Here is a 19389-nt window from a genome sequence, read left to right as displayed (position 1 = left end):
ATAAATATATATATTTATATTATATATAAATATATATATTTATATTATATATAAATATATATATTTATATTATATATAAATATAATATTTATATTATATATAAATAATATATTTATATTATATATATAATATATTTATATTATATATATAATATATTTATATTATATATAATATATTTATATTATATATAAATATATATAATATATTTATATTATATATATAATATATTTATATTATATATATATAATATATTTATATTATATATATATAATATATTTATATTATAAATATATAATATATTTATATTATATATATATTTATAATATATATATAATATATTTATATTATAAATATATAATATATTTATAATATAAATATATAATATATTTATATTATATATAAATATATAATATATTTATATTATATTAATTTATTATATATTATATATAATATATTAATATACTATAAATATATATTTATATATAATGTATAAATACATATATTTATATATTTGTATATTATATATATTTATATATAAATATATATTTATATATAAATATATAAATACATATATTTATATATTTATATATTATATATATATTTATATATAAATATATATTATATATATATATCCTATTAGTTCTGTCCCTCTAGAGAACCCTAATACAGATATATATGTATATATCGAGAGAATAACATGATCTGATACGTGTTTTATAAGGCTTCCTGAATCTATTTTCACACTGATCAGAGTAGTCTTTCTTATTTTTGCTTCCTGTTACTCTTTTTGAGACAGAGTCTTGCTCTGTCACCCTGGCTGGAGTGCTGTGGCATAACCATGGCTCACTGCAGCCTCAACCTCCCAGGCTCAAGCAATCCCCCCACCTCAGCCTCCTGAGTAGCTGGGACCCCAGCTGTGTACCACCCTGCCTGGCTAATTTTCAACCATTTTTTGTAGAGATGGGGGTCTCACTATGTTGCCCAGGCTGGTCTTGAGCTCCTAGGCTCAAGCAATCCTCCAGCCTTGGCCTGCCAAAGTGCTGGGATTATAGGTGTGAGTCACTGCACCCAGCCCTCCTCTTCTTTTTTTCTCTTCTTCCTATTTTGTCTTAATGAAAATAGCTTTACTGATTTTTCTGATTGTAAAAATTTTATACACTTGTTGGGAAAAATCAAAGAGAATAGAAAAGTTATTCTTTTTCTTTCTTTCTCTCTTAGTAAAAGTTGAGTGAAATTCCTTCAGTAACATTTGGTACATTTAACTAATATTTTGGATTATTGAAGTGAAAATATGCTCAGTCTATTTCTTGAATTTGAAACCATCCTCATGAAATTAATAAAACAAAATTGCAAGGTTTTAACAAAATTATAAGCTTGAATAGAAGCATAGCCAAGCATGAACCAGCTAGCTTTTTAGCCCACTTCCTTACAGTTGCTGAATGCTGAAAAGTCACATAGCCCCTGTCATGAGGTCCTAACTTCCCTTGTTTCTATAGATAATATTTTTAATATTAAGAAAACTCAGGTTTTAAAATTTGAGATGTTTTCCATATCCTGCATTCTGAGGATGCCTGCCAGACTGAAAATCCTTCCAAGGAACTGACTCAGCACAGAATGCAGCTTCTACATTGTTATGACTTCATCCCCCACCCCCTAACTAATCAGTGATCACAGCTCCTTATCCTTCTTCCCACCAAAACGCTCTTAAAAACCCGTCCAAAACTCTTCAGGCAGGCAGATTTGAGGTTCCTCCCATCTCCTGGTTTGGCTGCCCTACGATTATTGAACTCTTTCTCTGCTGTAACCCCTGCTGTTTTGGTATATTGGTTTTTACCACACAATGGGCTATTGAACCTGGAGTCCTATAACAAATTGAATCCCTTTAATATCTTTCCATTGCTTTTCTGATGAAGTTCACTTGCTCTACTTTTAGCTCTTTCTCTTCTTCATGCTCTACCTTCAGCCTCGTGTTACTTCCCTTTCTTGCCTCTGCACAGACCCAGTACCTCACCTGGAGGCATTCTCCTCTACCTGGCTAACCCTTCTCCTGAAGCCTCTCAGCCCCTCAGCACCAGCCTTTGTCCTGCTGTTTAGTAGCGCCTCTCTCTCTCACTGTGGACTGTAGGCTCTTTGAGGGCAGTCAGGGAAATTTTCCCTTGGCCCTGATGACCTAAAAAAAAAGAAGTGGAGGCAAGATTAATGTAAGAGTTTATTTGGGCCAAGCCTGAGGATTGCAACCTGGAACCATAGATTCAAATTGCTCTGATTACACACTCTGATTAACAGCAGTTACAAGTGAATTTTTAAAGGGAAAGAAGAGGCAGTTCCTGAGTTGTTTACCAAGAATTTATATAAAAATAACAAGCTATTGAATGGCTATACATTGTTCTTTGTATCACAAATTCCAGGAACATGAAGATAATGAGTGAGACAGCAAGTCAGGAACAAAAATGACTTTAAACAATTGCCCCCAGGCATGAGTGGGAGGGAAAGGGGGCATAACTGAAGGCCTGTACTCATGTCTGTCTGGGCCTGCATACCTTCCATAGCTCAGACCACTCTAAGCTTTTTTTATTTTCTCAGCCCTCTGAAGGGTCACTGAAAAATCAACTGACAAAAGGCAGATTAATAGAAGAAAAGGCATACAAATGTATTAACGTGCATGGGGAGAGAACCACAGAGTGATTATCCCAACCCCCTAGTGGGGTACAGAAGCCTATATACCCTTTTTCCAGGTGGAAGGAGGAGATGGGGAATATAGGCAATTCTTTTCAGGAGCAGTACATTATTTTAAGGGAAAACGAATGGACTAGAAAGACATAAATTAACTTGTAAATGATTCTCTTTGAGGCTCATTGTAAGTGATTCTCATGAGGCTGAGAGGCAGGTTTGTCTTGTGAAAAAAATATAAGATCTCAAAGAAAGGAAAAATGGCTGATGGTTTTTTGTACCATCTTGAGGTTACAGAAAGAATAGGGGCTTAGGTCATGGCAAAACGGGTTATGGTGGCAAAACAGGTTATGAGAGGCACAGAAGAAGAGGCCCGGCTAGCAAAGTTCGTCTTGTTATAAAGATGAAACTGTGCAGGTAGCCACCCTCAGAGAGAATAGATGGTAAATGTTTCTTTCAGACTTGAAGGCGTCAGACTTTCTGTTAATCTTTCCTAGATCTAGACAAGGGAGGGCCTCAGAGAAAGCCTGGCTGCATCAATGTTGATTCTCTACAGATGCAAATCTCACTCACAAAAGGCAGCTTTTCAGCTATTCTTGCATTTCCAGCCCCTCTGAACAGCCATCTTGAAACATGTCAAGAAAATATATTTTGAAATGAAATATTTTGGTTTTATTTGCCTGGGCATCCAGGTACCTAGTCCAGTTCCTGGTAATTTAAAGGCACTTAATGACTATTTTTGAATAAATGCAGGAGAGAGCTTTGATTCTAGATAATCCACTCAGGAGGTGCTTATTAAATATCTACTGGCTACCAGATTCAATTGGGCTCCCCTCCCTCAAGGTGATCACAGTCTCCTGCTGCTTCTTCAGAGGGAAATATCCTGAACTAGAGATAGATAGTCCTACAGGCTGTGTCAGCTTGGTATCAACATGCTTTAAAGAGGCCACCCTTTATCCTTCTGGGATTCCAAGCATTCTTATGATCTGGTGTTTTGTCTATTATCCATTTGGAAAAGATAAATCAGTGCCCTTTCCCCCCATTTAAAAAAGTGTGATAAAACATATATAACATAAGTTTTGCCTTTTAACCATTTTGTGTACAATTTAGCTGAGCTAAAATACATTCACAATGTTGTGCAATCATCACCACTGTCCATTTCCACTATGTTTTCATCACTCCAAACAGAGACTCTGTACTGATTAAGCAATACTCTCCAGCACGCCTACCCCCAGTCTCTCATGTACTTGCTGCCTCTATGTATTTGCCTATCCAGATATTTCATTTAAGTGGAATCACATGATATTTGTCCTTTGGTGTCTGGCTTATTTCACTCAGCATAATGCTTTCAAGGTTGCAATGAGCCTTTTTATTTTCATTTTTACTTTTTTAAAAAAAATATGGGGAATAAATGTTTGGTCTACTACCCATTTAGAGATAAATCAGTGCAACAATGTATTTTATTTTCATTTTTTACTTGATTTTTTTTTTTTTATAAAAGGGAATACATGCTTAACATCCCTATTTATTTTTTTCTCCTTTCTTTAGATAAACTAATTGCTTTTGGCTTATGTATTTATAGTGTGTTCTTTCTATAGGAGCTTTATTACAGCTCCCAACCCCACTCCACAGTTTCTCCCACTCCTGTGGGTGTTTGCTTACACTAACCATAGTAACAAGAATTCTGACCCTGGATCTGGGCAAACAGATGACATTGCTCATGAGATATCCTGCTCCTGCCTTCCACAACGGGGGATCTCCAGCAATATCTCCAAGTTAGGACTAGGAGAAAATTTGGAGCTGCCTGCTGTTGATTGACCTCTAGTTTCATTTCACTTTTCCATCACAGTTTTTCTATCAACAGTCAAGACTGAGATTGTGATCATCCTTTCAAGGTCTTTAGTTCTTTCGAAGTGTTTCGTTGGGTCACTTTTCATCAGTTTGGCCACACCTGGCCAGTGTAGCCATGGCTAAGGTTCCTCAGCGACTCCTTCCAATTCTCATCCCGTTTCCCCTCATATCTGCTCTCTTTCTCTCTTTTAGCAACATCAACAAAATAATAAATGAAAGTTTTATGGTGCTTTATATTTCCACTGTGATTTCCTCTATACCCATTAAATTTTATCCTCAAAACAATCTTTCCAAGGAGGTAGGGTGGGTTTTATTTTTCTCCCTTTACAAATGAGGAGACCTTAGATATCAAGAATTTCAGTGATTTCACAAATTCATGCAGCTGATAAGTGGCAGAGCCTGAACTGCAACCAAGATTTGTTATCAGTTGCTAGGCCCAGTCTTGGCTAGACAATGCAAGAACTCAGCAAATATTTGTTGAATGAATTAGTGATGTGTCTTGTGTTTGCTCTTGTCTGATCGACCATTCCACGGGCAGCATTTTTTTGAGTAAGCGGAGCTTTTCTAGGTGTCTTGGTAATGCTGACTGTTGTTTGGACAAACTTTTCTATGGATAATTGACGTTATCCAAGTAGCAGAATATCTGAAATTTATAAAAATTGTCAGGAAATTGTAATAAACATGTAAGAAAGTTAAGAGGACTGGCCGGGCGCGGTGGATCACACCTGTAATCCCAGAACTTTGGGAGGCCGAGGCAGGTGGATCACCTGAGGTCAGGAGTTTGAGACCAGCCTGGCCAACATGGTGAAACCTCAACTCTACTAAAAATACAAAAATTAGCCGGGTGTGGTGGTGGGTGCCTGCTATACAAGAGGCTACTTGGGAGGCTGAGGCAGGAGAATTGCTTGAACCCAGGAGCCAGAGGTTGCAGTGAGCTGAGATTGTGCCACTGCACTCTAGCCTGGGCTGCAAAAAAACACTCCATCTCAAAGAAAGAAAAGAAAAGAAAAAAGAAAAGTTAAGAGGACTTAGTTGACTATTCATTCCTAAAACATATGTATATTTAAGAACATTTGCCAGCACATTAGAATGAGAAGGAGGAAGGGAGTGGGAGTTGACTTTGGGTCTAAAGGAGGAAATATTTTTATAATTAAACAGAAGAAAAGACAGCTTTCATTGGTCTATGGTGATCATAAACTGTTATCTGAAGAATCTGATCAACTCTTTGCCCCTTGAGATCCAAAAAGAAAAAGCACATTCTATATATTTCTTTCATCCCTCTTCTCCATGTAATAATGAAGAAAACCAAACACAAAACACAAAAAACCTAAGCCCACCTAAAGAGTGTAGTTTTTGAATTTCACTTTTATTTGATTTTGTAACATCCTTTTGAAGAAGTGTGATGTCCAAAGAGAGAGAATTCTTTACAGAGCTGCAGTCGTAGAGTGGAAGCCATTTCTGCCGGTTGCCTGCAGATCGCTTCCACCACCTGGAGAGTTGCTCTCAATCCTATTGACTTTCTGTGACCTTCCTTTATCATGCAAACCAAGGCAGTCAGACTGACTGGGCTGGGTCCTCTCCAGTCCCCAGCAGATGGTCATTACTCACAGCCAGTGAATGGTAGGATTATGGCAAGGTTTTGGCTCCCCCTGCAACTCTGTAAACTGGTTCAACGTCCCAAGATTAGACAGACATTTGCAGTGGCTGATAATCCTTCCATTCACTCTGGAGTGATTTCCTCATTTCAATGCTTTAAATGTTTCCAAATCACAGGTAAGAACTGGTCTAAAATGTTACTTAGGAATTGATTCAAATTCTTAAATCATTTATAGGTAACAGAAACAAGTAGTAATGCAAACACAGACAAAAATAAAACAAACTTTTTCATTTTGTTTTTTGTTGCCGTTGTTTTCTTTATTTTCCTTTAATCCTCTCCTGTCCAGGAGACAAACTTGTTAATAAAAAGATCTTTATCTTGAAAGCTTTTTTCTTTTAAATGAAAAACCATTTTTAACTTAAAGGTAACAAGTTTTCTAATTTCAAAGTATCTTCAAGTTAGAAAAACTGGAAAACAGAATGTACAATAAAATAATTTACATTTGAGAATCACATCACCCAGACATGAGAAAAATAACTGTTGGTTGAATTGTGTTTCTTTCCAATTGCATCTGATATACTTTTATTTTATGTGAGAACGTATTAAATATACATTTTTGATTTTTATCTTATTTCACTGAATATTAGTGATCATTAGCATTTTTATGTCACTAATGGCTCTATCAAAGTGTTTTTGAGAGATGCCTTATATTTTATTATGTGGTATGCCATTAAAAAAGAAAAACCACATTATAGGCCTAGCGCGGTGGCTCACGCTTGTAATCCCAGCACTTTGGGAGGCCGAGGTGGGCTGATAGTTGAGGTCAGGAATTCGAGACCAGCCTGGCCAAAACGGTGAAACCTCTTCTCTACTAAATAGTAAAAAAATTAGCTGGGCATGGTGGTGCACACTTGTAATCCCAGTACTCGGGAGCCTGAGGCAGAATCGCTTGAACCGGGGAGGGGGAGGTTGCAGTGAGCCAAGATCACGCCATTGCACTCCAGACTAGGCAACAAGAGCAAAACTCCATCTGAAAAAAAAAAAAAAATCACAGGCCGGGCACGGTGGCTCATGCGTGTAATCGCAGCACTCTGGGAGGCCGAAATGGGTAGATCACAAGGTCAGGAGTTCGAGACCAGCCTGGCCTACATAGTGAAACCCCATCTCCACTAAAAATACAAAAAATTAGCCGGGTGTGGTGGCGCATGCCTGTAATCCCAGCTACTCAGGAGCCTGAGACAGGAGAATCGCTTGAACCTGGGAGGCAGAGGTTGCAATGAGCCCAGATCATGCCATTGCACTCCAGCCCGGGCAACAGCGCGAGACTCCGTCTCAAAATAAATAAATAAATAAATTTAAAAATCACCTTATAAAGGAAACTTCTGGATCCCTTTAAGGGATTTCCAGCTTGATGATGTTGCATCTTTATTATGTCTAATTTCAAGAATTATGACTTTATAGCTGGGCTTTAGTGACACATACCTGTAGTTCCAGCTACTCGGGAGGCTGAGGCAGCAACTTGGTAGCCTGGGAGGAGGAGGTTGCAGTGAGCCAAGATTGCACCACTGCACTCCAGCCTGGGCAATAGAGTGAGACTCTGTCTCAAAAATAAATAAATAAATTATGACTTTAGTTATCATTTTTCTTTTTACATTTAAATTAAAATTGTTTTTGTAGAGATGGGATCTCACTACATTGAATTCCTGGCCCCAAGTGATCCTCCCATTAAATAAATAAATAAAAATTTATTTATTTATTTATTTGTGGCTTCCCAAAGCGCTGAGATTAGAGGTAGGAGCCACTGTGCCTGGCCAGTTTTCATTCTTCTATTATTTTTTTTCTCAAATAAAGAAGAGTACGGAGATATAAAATATAAAACAAATATCTTTACATCGAAAATAGAACAAATATCTTTGTATTCGCCAATCAGAATTAATCAATGCCACTGTTTTGTCACTTTTCTCCAAAAGTTTTAATAAGAAAAATGGGATATTACATATAAAGCTGAATCCTACTTTATTCTCTCCCACATCACTCCATTATAAATCTGATGTGGATTCAACCCATCTTTTTATACATGTATATACTTTAAATTGCATAGCTGCTATCATTCTATGGATATGATTCTACAATTTTCATACATTGCACAGCACTGCCTTTTTCCAGACCTATTGATACATACAGATTGATTCTTTCATTGAAACTATCACCCACATAGTATTCTACTTTGTAAATATGCCAACATTTATTTATCAATCTCTCAACTGATAATGAGTTGTTTGAAAATATTTTTTCGTGTTACAAACAATTCAGCATATTTGTTATATGTTTCCTTGTATTCTTGTATACAAATGCTACAAAAGTGAAATTTTTGGGTCACAGGGTATGCTAATTTGAACAGTTATAAGATAAACTTAGGCAGATAAAAGCTGTTTAAAAATAAATTTATTTTGTAAAGACCGAGTTTCACCACGTTGCCCAGGCTGGTCTCAAACTCCTAGGCTCAAGCAGTCCTCTCGCCTTGACCTCCCAAAGTGCTGGGATTATAAGTGTGAGTCCCTGTGCCTGGCCTATTTTTTATTATTTTATATATACTATATATTTTATATAAAAATATACATATACATGTATTATCTTTTTATACATATGTATATAAAATATATATGTATATTATATACATTTTAATAAGGATGGGGTATCACTTTGTTTTCTGGACTGGTCTTGAATGCCTGGGCTCAAGCAATCCTCCCTCTTTGGCCTTCCAAAGTGCTGGGATTGCATTTGTGGTGTGAGCTACCATGACTGGCCTCTTTTTATATTCTGAATACTAATCATTTTTGGTTTGTCTTTAAACAATAATTATGGCATGGATTTTGTTTGAAAATGTTCATCTCAATGTACTAAAATTTATATATTTTATCTTTATAATTTCTGCTTTTAAAAAATTAGTTTTGTTGTTGAATTCTTCATTACTCCAAAGGCATAAAAATGTTATCCTATATTTTTCTTTGAAGTTTTAAATAATTATTTTTGCAATGAAGTTTGTAATCCTCCTGGTATTTTCTCCTCCCCATCATGTGAAATAGAAATAGATTTCTTATTGTTATGGTTCTCATATGGTAATCCAGTTGACTCAGCACCATTTATTGACTTGTCCATTATTTTTCTAGTGGTTTGTGTTGACATCTCTCTAGCACATTAAAGTCTCATATGTGGTTGGGTGTGTTTATTGGTTCCTATATTGTCCTGTCTTCATTTATATCGTTCCATAATAACTTTGGATATTACCTTTTTTTATTATTTAGTAATGAAATTTTATTTTTATATAAATTTTTCAAACCATTGATGAGTTTAAAGATGTCTTTTATTCCTACTTGGCTGAGAACATTTATCGTAAGTGAATATTGAGTTTTACTGAGTGCTTTTATCTCAATCTATTGAGAAGGTTACATTGATTTTCTCTCTCTAAAATCAGTTAATGAAACTGCCTTTGCAAAAATGATGACAGTGAGAGAAGTCTAGTGTGGCTGACTCCATCTTCCTTCTGGCCGCACAGGCTGGCTGTCATTGCTCATTCCTTCACATGCACCAAGGTAACCATGGGAGGAATGTAATTTATGTTTTAACTTTTTTTTTTCTTTTTTTTTTTTTTTGGAGACAGGGTCTTGTCCTGTCACCCAGGCTGGAGTGCAGTGGTGCAATCTCAGCTCACTGAAACCTCTGCCTCCTGGGTTCAAGCAATTCTATTGTCTCACTTTACCGAATAGTAGGGACTACAGGCGCACACCACCACACCTGGCTAATTTTTTGTATCTTTAGTAGAGACAGGGTTTCGTCATGTTGGCCAGGCTGGTCTTGAACTCCTGATCTCAAGTGATCTGCCTGCCTCGGCCTTCCAAAGTGCTGGAATTACAGGCATGAGCCACCATGCCCTGCCCATGGTTTAACTTGAAAGCAAGGATGGTAGTAGTCCCTCCCTAAAACTAAGTCCCTCCTTGCTCAAGAATGGAAACCTGACTTTGTAAGACTAATGAAAGGCCACAACATTAGGATTATGGGAGAGGTCTGAACTCTGCTAAAATTTAAGAGTAGCTTCTATAACTAATCGGGAGTCATGTGGCCAGAGGTCACAAGATTTGTGGCTTTCTCAGTTGCTCCTGTAATAACATCACTATTGTGAAACTTAAGATTGATCTTTTGAGATTTTTTTTAGACTTGCATTCTAGCAACTGACATACCACACCCAGACTCCTGACTCCTGACTCAGCTCATTCTGTGGCCCCACCCAGAGGCTGGTTTAGCACGGGAGGATAGTTTCCACACTCATGATTTCATCTCCAACCAATCAGCAGCAACCATTCCCTAGACCCCCTGCCTACCAATTGCCCATAAAACCCCTAGCCTCCAGGATCTCAGAGATTTAATTAATATCTCCATCTCCCACAAGGCCCATCTCAAGTCAATTAAGCTCTTTCTTTAATGTAATGCCACAGTCTCAGTGAATTGATTTTGATTGCTCAGCAAGCAGGGAGGACCTATTGGGCAACTACATTAACATGGTAATTATGTTGAAAGTTTTATGTTGACTATCCTTGCATCCATGAGAGAAGCTTTACTTGACTATGATATATTCTGTATGCACTCACACACACATTTGTACTACACATACAGTCAATTCTCATTATTCACAGTAGTTATGCTGCTTTGAATACTGAATCAGCAAATACCGAACTATTGCTCCCAGAGGAAATACACAGTTAGGTTCCTGAAAGCCTCTGGTCACAACATTTTAGTCAACCAATTAATATATAACCTTGTTTTATTTGGGTTTTCTGTCTAAAGACACCTTATTTTGACCAGGCATGGTGGCTGAAGCCTGTAAGCACTTTGGGAGGCCAAGGTGGGCAGACCATTTGAGGTCAGGAATTTGAGACCAGCCTTGCCAACACAGTAAAATCCTGTCTCTACTGAAAGTACAAAAATTAGCAGGACGTGTTGGTGCACACCTGTAGTCCCAGCTACTCGCGAGGCAGAGGCACGAGATTCGCTTGAACCTGAGAGGCGGAGGTAGCAGTGAGCTGAGATCGCACCACTGCGCTCCAGCCTGGGCAACAGAGTGAGACTCCATCTCAAAAAAATAAATAAATAAATAAAGCCACCTTATTTCATATAGTTGATTCATTAGCATGCAGCTCATGGCCAGTACCACTATATAACACATGCCCGTACAAAGCTGACCTAATGCACATATTTTCTCTATAGGTCACATTACAGCCTTTTTGTGCTTAGGAGCAGTACACAGTACTTCAGTCCTACACTTGGGGACCATTTCAAACAGTAAATTACCAACAATAAGCACAAAATTGTGAAAAATATGGCACTAAATAGGCTGCAAAAAGGACACCTTTTACTGAATAGGTGCTGGAATAAGAAAGGAGAGTGCCACCATTTTTGACTTCAGCTAGGAATGTGTGAGTTGGGTAACTCAAAGTTTTCGCAACTCTGTGCGTGTCTGTAAATAACTGTGAAAGTGCTGTGAGTATTGATTTTGGCATTACAAAAAACATTTAGCAAGTAGGCAAACTCACAGATACAGAATCTGCCGATAATAAGGATCGACTGTACTATAGAATTTGATTTGTTATTTCTAAAATGTAGCATTTTGGATGTATGTTCATAAGTAAGGTTATATTGTTTTTGTTCTATTTGACATCAAGGTAAATTGAATTTGGTGGCTTTTCCTCCTTTTATTCTCTGAAATATTTTATGTGAAATAGGGATTATGCATTTGCTGGAGGCTTGATAAAACCTATATTTTAACATCTTGAAAAAGTGTCCTTTGGAGCAAGAAAGGGAATTATTGACTATCTTTTAAATTTCTTTAGTGTTTATTGGTTAGTCAGCTTTTGAAAAAAATCAAATTTGGTAAGGTGTACTTTTTAAAAAGATATGTGGTAGCTAAGCTATAAGGATGCAAAGGCATAAGAATGATACAATGCACTTTGGGGACTTGAGGGGAAGAGTGAGAGGGGGGCGAGGAATAAAATACTACAAATATGGTGCAGTGTATACTGCTCAGGTGATGGGTGCACCAAAACCTCACAAATCACCACTAAAAAATTTACTCATGTAACCAAATACTATCTGTGCCCCAATAACTGATGGAAAAAATATTGTCCATTTTATCTAAGGTTTAAAATTTACTTGATAAATTTTTCTTTTAAAGAACTGTGTTCCCATATTATGTTTATTACTGCAACCTCCTCCTCCCAGGTTCAAGTGAGCCTCCTGCCTCAGCCTCCCAAATAGCTGGGATTACATGTGCCCACCACCATGCCCGACTAATTTTGTTTGTTTGTTTGTTTTTGTTTTTGAGATGGAGTCTCCCTCTGTCACCAGGCTGGAGTACAGTGGTATGATCTCGGCTCACTGCAACCTCTACCTCCCGGGTTCAATCGATTCTCCTGCCTCCGCCTCCTGAGTAGCTGGGATTACAGGCACCTGCCACCATGCCCGGCTAATTTTTGTATTTTTAGTAGACACGGGGTTTCTCCATGTTGGTCAGGCTGGTCTTGAACTCCTGACCTCAGGTGATCTGCCTGCCTCAGCCTCCCAAAGTGCTGGGATTACAGGCGTGAGCCACCGCGCCTGGCCAAAAGTAATTACTTTTAATGGCAAAAGCCACAATAGCTTTTGCACCAACCTAATATAACCCAAGGAATAAAGTAAAAATCTATGAGTTCCTGCTGATATAAACAAAGAAAGAAAGAAAGAAAGAAAGAAATGGGGGAAAAGGGAAAGGTCTTTCTCACCTAAAAATATCAACGAATACATGTAGAACACATGACTCAATTAAAAAATCAACATTTGGCAACCACCACAGAATAACTGTTTTAGGGAACAATCATTAATGGATACTATATCCAATGAGTGAAAATTCGATGACAAATAGGATATTTACAGTCTCAAAGTATCTCTTTATAAGATACTTATTAATTTCAAGGGAAAGATAGTAACTCTATAGTGGAGAAACTTGGCAAACACCCACTTAACCAAGTGATCCAGCTAAGTTCATCAGAAATAGCATAAATCACTCACACCTGTAATCCCAGCACTTTGGGAGGCTGAGGCGGGTGGATCACGAGGTCAGGAGATCGAGACCATCCTGGCTAACGTGGTGAAACCCCGTCTCTACTAAAAATACAAAAAATTAGCGTCTCTACTAAAAATACAAAAAATTAGCCGGGCGTGGTAGCGGGCGCCTGTAGTCCCAGCTACTCGGGAGGCTGAGGCAGGAGAATGGCGTGAACCCGGGAGGCGGAGCTTGCAGTGAGCCGAGATCGCGCCACTGCACTCCAGCCTGGGCGACAGAGCGAGACTCCGTCTCAAAAAAAAAAAAAAAAAAAAAAAAAAAAAAAATTAGCTGGGCGTGGTGGCGGGCGCATGTAGTCCCAGCTACTCGGGAGCTTGAGGCAGGAGAATGGCATGAACCCGGGAGGCGGAGCTTGCAGTGAGCTGAGATCGCGCCACTGCACTCCAGCCTGGGCAACAGAGTGAGACTCCATCTCAAAAAAAAAAAAAAAAAGAAATAGCATAAATCAATATTTATTCATCAATGTCATGACACATCTCCAATTTCCACTCAGATGGTGGTCACCATCACACAATATTTTCCAGTGAGCCATGCCCATAAATCGATAGATTCCTGGTTTGTTTACCATAAGCAATCATAAATAACCAGGTTTCTCCTATTAAAAGCATTCCATAGATAAAGACTCGACTCCCCTGTTAGCAAATACCATTAGCTACGAGGCATGTCATTAGCACTTTCACCAGGAGGTTAGGCCTGGTCTGCCTATTTTTGCGGTAATCCACTCTTCTTCCATTAATAGAAGACACTGCAGACTTACTGCTTAACCCTTTCCTTCTCGTAGACATCACAAATATATTTGCATATTCTCTACTCATAACTTTTCCCCTGGTCTTTCATTGAATAGAAATCCTTGACCTGGCTATAATTCCATTCATTAATAGTTTGCTTTATGGGTTATACTTTTGAATTGTGTTTATGAAATTATTTCTCACCTCAGGTCAATTATATTCTTATTTACATTCTTCTATCAACTTTATTGGGTAATGTGTTCTTTTTTTGAGACAGATTCTCACTCTATTGCCCAGGTTGGAGTGCAGTGGCATGATCTGGGCTCACTGCAACTTCTGCCTCATGGGTTCAAGCTACTCTCGTGCCTCAGCCTCTCAAATAGCTGGGATTACAGGTGCCCACCACCTTGCCTGGCTAATTTTTGTATTTTCAGGAGAAACAGGGTTTCGCCACGTTGGCCAGGCTGGTTTTGAACTCCTGACCTCAAGTGATCCTCCCACCTTGGCCTCCCAATCACACTTGGGATTGCAGGTGTGAGCCACTGCTCCTGCCAAACTTTATTGGGTAATGTTTTCTAAATAATCATTTTGGAGACAGCAGCGTTGTGTACATGGCCCTGGTCCAGGTCTCTGTGCACAGGGCATGGGCTGCATTCTTCTTACTGAGTAGGTTTCAGCACTTTAGCCTCCAGCTTTTCAGGTTCACATTCAATGCCAGGAACTCTGAGCCATTTTGGTTTCAACCTTCAATTGCTGCTTAGACTTGAAGTTCAGTCTGTTTTTGCCATCTTAGCTTTTTAAATTTTTGCTTGGCCATATGTTTCCCCTCCAAAAAATTTATATATCTATTTATTTGAGACAGGGTCTCACTGTCATCCAGGCTGGAGTGCAGTGGCATGATCTTAGCTCACTGCAGCTTGACCTGCCAGGCTCAAGCAATCCTCCCACCTCAGCCTCCTGAATAGCTGGGACCACAGGCATGTGCCACCATGCCTCTCTAATTTTTGTATTTTTTGTAGAGACAGGGTTTCTCCATGTTGTTGCCCAGGCTGTTCTCCAACTCCTGGGCTCAAGTGATCCACCTGCCTTGACCTCCCAAAGTGCTGGAATTACAGGCATGAGTCACCTTGTACAGCCTCCAATTTTTTTTTTTTTTTTTTGAGACAGAATTTTGCTCTTGTTGCCCAGGCTAGAGTAAAACGGCGCAATCCTGGCTCACCGCAACCTCTGCCTTCTGGGTTCAAGCGATTCTCCTGCCTCAGGCTGGAGTGCAATGGTGCGATCTTGACTCACCGCAACCTCCGCCCACTGGGTTCAAGTGATTCTCCTGCCTCAGCCTCCCAAGTAGCTGGGATTATAGGCATGCGCCACCATGCCCAGCTAATTTTGTATTTTTAGTAGAGATGGGGTTTCTCCATGTTGGTCAGGCAGGTCTCGAACTCCCAACCTCAGGTGATCTGCCCTCCTAGGCCTCCCAAAGTGTTGGGATTATAGGTGTGAGCTACTGCACCCGGCCCCAAATTTTTTAGCTTGTAATCCCAGCTACTCAGGAGGCTGAGGCGGGAGAATTGCTTGAGCCCAGGAGTTGGAGACCAGCTTGGGCAACATAGTGAGATCCTGTCTCCCAAAATAAAAGGGATTTTATGTGTGTGTGTGTGTGTGTGTGTGTGTATATATATATATTTTTTTTTTTTAAGAGAAGGGGTCTCTGTCTGTCCCTCAGGCTGGAATACAGTGGCATGATCCTAGCTCACTGTTGCCTCAAACTCCTGGGCTTCAATCCTCCCACCTCAGCCTTCCTCCCAAGTAGCTAAGACTACGGGTGTGTGCCACTACACCCAGCTAATTAAAAAATATTTTTTTTATGCTGGGTATAGTGGCTCATACCTGATATCCTGACAGTTTGGGAGGCTAAGACAGAAGGATCACTTGAGCTCAGGAGTTCAAGACCAGCCTGGGCAACATAGTGAGACTCCATCTCTACTGAAAAAATAAAAATTATCTGGGTGTGGTGGCATGCACCTGTAGTCTTAGCTACTTGGGAAGCTGAGGTGAGAGGATCACTTGAGCCCAGGAATTTGAGGCTGCAGCTATGATTGTGCCACTGCACTCCAGCCTGGGTGACAGGCTATTAAAAACAGGATACATTTTTTTTTTTTTAGAGATAGAATCTTACTATGTTACCCAGTCTGGTCTCCAACAAACATCACCAGATATTGCAGTCAAAACATAGGTGGGCAACACACAGTTTATTCAGTTTCCCTAAGGGAAAAAAGAACTTCCCAGCCCCCTTCAGCAGCAATATATTTTTTCAGTACACACCCAGATTCTCCTACACAAGCACACCAACAAATAGGTGTGATTACACTGTGTCCAGCTCAGAATTTATTTTTAGTAAAGTTTATGCAGCATTTCTACATGTGTTGGGAGCTGAAAAGGCCAAAGGGATCGTGACCAACTCAGCATTCCACTGGAGGCTATATGATCAAACAGCCAACTGTTTATCATGAATGCAGGATGTGGGCAAACTCACACTGCGCCTGCCACCAAAAGGTTTGCTGAGGGCCATCACTCCCTGGCACCAGGCTCCTTGAAGTTATCTACTGGGAAATCTAGCTCCTATTGTTCAAAGGATGCAGTCTCGCAAGCCTGCTATGAACCAAACGGCCAATTGACAATTACCCAACAACCACCCGCTCCTTACTATCTCTTTTGCCTAATAAATACGGAGGGCTGTGCAAAGCTCAGGGCCCTTGTCCACTAGAGGCAAGGTGCCCCCTGACCCCTTCTTCCAAATATACTCTTTTGTCTTTGCCTTTTACTCCCGTGTTCACCCCTCTTCGTTCGGTCCACCAGGGATCATGGCAGGTTACATACATGTACAGTCTTTTTTTTTTAGATGGAGTCTCACTCTGTCACCCTAGCTGGAGTCCAGTGGCATGATCTTAGCTCACCACAACCTCCGCCTCCCAGGTTCAAGCAATTCTCATGCCTCAGCCTCCCAAGTAGCTGGGATTACAGGTATGAGCCACTGCGCCCAGCCCATGGGCCGTCTTGATGACAGACGGGAGAAACTTTTCACAGAAACCTTATCTTTCATGTTGATTAAGTAATTGTAATTTATTTCCCTTGTAACATTATAAAGAAAAACCAGGTATATCTGAAAGTAACAAATTTTAGGGGGGGAATTGGCAGAAATATCTACAGAATAATTTTTTTAAGTTTTTGCCTAATGTGATATATGATGTGAAGTTTCCTCAATGTATCCTTCTAAATTGTCAGTCAAATATTCTCTTTTCATCATTGTCTGAACTTGGACAAAGGCTGCTCATAGAATCCACTCAGGTTACAATTTGGTGTTCCAATTCCACTTTTTTCCCTTAGTAGCTGTGTGACGTTGGACTAACTATACAACTTGTCAGGGTCTTAGTTTACTCATCTTGTTAATCAGGATAACAAACACGCAGCTTGAGACTGTGCTGTTACATGAGGAAGGTCATGTGCATGCCTTTCTTTTCCTCCTGTGGAAAAGCAAAGAGTAAGATGGAAAGATGATAGCGAAGGGCTAAATCATTACTAACTAGCTCTGCAATATGGTGTAAGTTCCTCAGGTTCAATCTACCTCAGTGTTACCATATATGAAATAGTCTCTGAGGTTTCTTCCAAATTAACAATCTCATGTTTCGAGGGTTTGGGACTGAGTTTAAAATAAAAACTTGATAAGGCGCCTGTGCAGTTCAGTTTTTCTTTGCAAATATTTATTTATACAGGTTGAGCATTCCTATTCTGAAAGTCCAAAATCCAAAATGCTCCCAAATCTGAAACTTTTTTTCTTTCTTTTTTTTTGTTTTTTGAGACAGGATCTTGCTCTGTCGCCTAGGCTGGAGTGCAGTGGCACCACCATAGCTCACTGCAACCTTAAACTCCTGAACTCAAGTGGCCCTCCTGCTTGAGCCTCCCAGTAGCTGGGACCACAGGTGTGCACCAATACACCAGGCACATTTTTATTTTTTCTTTTTCTGAGATGGAGTTTTTCTCCGTTGCCCAGGCTGGAGGGCAGTGGCATGATCCCGGCTCACTGAAACCTCCACCTCCCGAGTTCAAGCGATTCTCCTTCTTCAGCCTCCTGAGTAGCTGGGATTACAGGCGTGCACCATCACACCTGGCTAATTTTTGTATTTTCAGTAGAGATGGGGTTTCACCATATTGGCCAGGCTAGTCTGGAACTCCCGACCTCAAGTGATCTGCTCACGTTGACATCCCAAAGTACTGGAATTACAGGTATGAGCCACCACACCTGGCCTCACTAGGCTAATTAAAAAAATTTTTTTTGTAAAGACAGGGTCTCACCATTTTATCCACGCTGGTTTCAAACTCCTGGACTCAAGCAATTCTCCTGCTTTGGCTTCCGAAAGTGCTGGGATTATAAGCATGAGCCACCACACCCACCCTCTGAAACTTTTTGAGCACCAACATGACACCGCAAGTGGAAAATCCCACACCTGGTTTTATATGGTGGGTTGTAGTCCAAACATAGGTACACAACATACAGTTTATTCAGCATACCTCATGGAAAAAAAGACCCTCTCAGTCCTCTTCAGCTTCAATATATCTTTTCCATGCACGCCCAGATTCCGCCACGCAGGCACACTGACAAACTGTAATAAAATGGCACACGAACAGGCTGAATGCACCAATGGCAGGTTCCCCATGATGCCCCACCTGGGGCCAACACCTATGTGCATTACTCACTGTGTTTTTGTGCTTATTCTTGGCTGTGTTGTGTAAAGATACTCCTGAAAATGTCAAAAAGGCCTGCAGAGACCACTATTGGTTAACAGTGGTAAGAAAAAGAGTAAGCATGTATGTCTGTAGCACAGAAAGTCAAGCTGTTGGAGAAACTGGACAGTGGTGTCAGTGTGAAACATCTTACAGAAGAGTGTGGTGTTGGAATGAACACCATATAAGACCTGAAGAGCTGGGTCCAGTGGTTCACCCCTGTAATCCCAGCACTTTGGGAAGCTGAAGCAGGTGGATCACTTGAGGCCAGGAGTTCAAGACCAGCCTGGCCAACATAGTGAAACCCCAACTCTACTAAAAATTACAAAAATTAGCCAGTTGTGGTGGCGCATGCCTGTGATCCCAGCTACTGGAGAGGCTGAGGCATGAGATTCACTTGAACCTGGGAGACAGAGGTTGCAGTGAGCTGAGATCATCTCACTGCACTCCAGCCTGGGTGACAGTGAGACCCTGTTTCAACAAAAGAAACAGAGGAAAAAATAATTAAAAAATTAAAAAAAAAAGACCTGAAGAAACATAAGGGTAAAATGTTGAAGTTTTATGCTGAAAGGGATGAACAGAATTTAATGATACTAAGAAAAACACTGCAT

The 19389-nt window shown here is 39.7% G+C and overlaps 1 pseudogene; it reads right to left on the bottom strand.

The window, feature by feature from the left end:
• Positions 1–19389, bottom strand: part of LOC134810634 (uncharacterized) — a 64996-nt pseudogene that overhangs the window by 5539 nt on the left and 40068 nt on the right.

This window comes from Pan troglodytes, chromosome 6 (assembly GCF_028858775.2).
Source record: "Pan troglodytes isolate AG18354 chromosome 6, NHGRI_mPanTro3-v2.0_pri, whole genome shotgun sequence".
NCBI classification, from domain to species: Eukaryota; Metazoa; Chordata; class Mammalia; order Primates; family Hominidae; genus Pan; species Pan troglodytes.
Note: the sequence above shows the minus strand (reverse complement) of the source record. Positions and strands in the feature narration are given on the sequence as shown.